Below are 2,048 nucleotides of genomic sequence, written 5' to 3' on the forward strand. Positions count from 1 at the left end.
TTAATTTGGAATATAGGGCTACAGGAGCTCATGAATATATTTCTCTTCTGTTCTGTGTCCCAGCCACTGAATCAGTCTCACAGGATCACATGCCAAACTCTTCCTCATTTATCCATACACTCATGCTAATCTTTCAGTTATTAAAGACTGAACCCCATCTTTTATAGCATTTTACTCATTTTAATTTAAAATTCATCTCCCTAGATTTATCTTCTCTATGACGTCTTGTCTCTACTGCCTTAAGTATACTGAGTCTCCTCTCCAGTGGTTTACTCTCTCCTCTGTTATATCACCTTTCTCATTGTAAAGCAGTTTATCAGTTCATTTATTTGCCCCCTGGGAATGTGAGTTCTGTAAGATCAGCACCCTCTCTTATTGATGTTTCCTACTGAACATAGTAAACTCACAGAACAGATGCCATCTCTAAAATTTTTGAATTCATGAATAAATTAATGTACAAATTTAAGCTACTTTATAGCTTAAAATCACTTTTTCCTGTAGATATTTTCATGTGCAATTAGCATATATTCACTTGCTTTCTTATCTGTATTCCTTCTCTTCAACCTGAACCACCATCACTTCTAAGTTTTTTGAGGGTCACTGACCTTGTCTGTTTTTTTACCTCATCCATATTTCCCAATTTCACACCTAATAGTTACCCAGTAGACATTTGTTAAAGGAAGAATCAAGTTCTTGTATCTTGATAACCCTGCGGAGTAAGTAACTCATTACAATAAGCTGAAGTTTTAATCACAGAAGACAATTAAGCAATACATTCAATGTTGATATGACACTGGGCACTCAGCAAATGGTTTGTAAAAACAATAATGCAAAAGAAAAAAAAGAAAAACAATTCTATAGTCTAGGTCTGCCTGGGAATATTGAGGAGGGGAAGTTGGTGACAGGTAAACAGGATTTGAAGATGAAAGTAAAAGAGATAACTGATCTTGAACAGGATAAGAGGGAATTAGCATAAAACACAAGTAACAGTGAATCTGGGGGGCGGGGGAGAAAGACGATGATGTTTCATCTAAAACAATGCAAACTGTCTTCCATGGTGTTCTATCTTTCTGAGGTTGAAGGCCACAGCCCTTTCAGATGGCGTTCATAGCCTTCCATTACCTAGCCCCAGTCTAGCCCTCCCCTTCTTCACCCTATCAGGCCCTATGCTTTGGCCATGTGACCTGCCTCCAGTCCTCATGTGCTGTCCTCAGGGCCTTCGTTCAGGCTTCTCTCTTTGTCTGTAACCATCTTTTTCACTTCACGAATTTGCGTGTCATCCTTGTGCAGGGGCCATGCTAATCTTCTCTGTATCATTCCAATTTTAGTGTATGTGCTGCCGAAGCGAGCACTGTAACCATCTTTTTCATCTTCCTCTCCACTTTGTCTAATATTTAGGTCTTGTTCTAGATGACACTTCACTAAGGAAATGTTCCTAACTCCACATATTAGGTTAGGGCATAGCAAAATTGGAGACACTTAAAGAATTATTATATTACATTAATACATGTCTTGCTTACTAGACCATAATCCCATGCTGTCAGGCAAAAAAATCTGTATTCTTTGCCATTATAGCTTCAATTCCCAACACCACGACTGACTCAAATTTTAGGTTGAATAAATGACCTGTAGTCAGGTCAGAAAGAATGAAATATTACTATATAGATATCTGTAGGGAGAGAAAAGCAGATGTGTTTCATATTGTTGTTGTTTTCCAGTAGTCAAGTCATGTCGAACTCTTTGCGACTCCATGGACTCTCGCCCACCAGACTCCTCAGCCCATGGGATTTCCCAGGCAAGAATCCTGGAGTGGGTTACCATTTCCCTTTCCAGGGGATATTCCCAACTCAGGGGTTGAACCCATGTCTCCTGCATTGGCAGGCAATTCTTTACCACCAAGCCACCTGGGAAGCCCATTTCATATTAGATACCCATTCTTATTCATGGTGAAATAGCTGGATAGAGTTGAACATATATGGGAAAAGAAGATAATATAGCATCAGGCAAAATGGAGAATTCAGTACAGAATAAGCAAAGACTCAAAACCC

At 39.2% G+C, this 2,048-nt stretch overlaps 1 non-coding gene across 1 annotated transcript; it reads right to left on the bottom strand.

The window, feature by feature from the left end:
- Positions 1-1,245: 1,245 nt before the first annotated feature.
- On the bottom strand, positions 1,246-1,352 carry LOC133049543 (U6 spliceosomal RNA). The gene has a single exon (XR_009691361.1). It is a non-coding gene; the product is annotated as a U6 spliceosomal RNA (small nuclear RNA).
- Positions 1,353-2,048: the final 696 nt, after the last annotated feature.

Source organism: Dama dama, chromosome 3, assembly GCF_033118175.1.
Source record: "Dama dama isolate Ldn47 chromosome 3, ASM3311817v1, whole genome shotgun sequence".
NCBI lineage: Eukaryota > Metazoa > Chordata > Mammalia > Artiodactyla > Cervidae > Dama > Dama dama.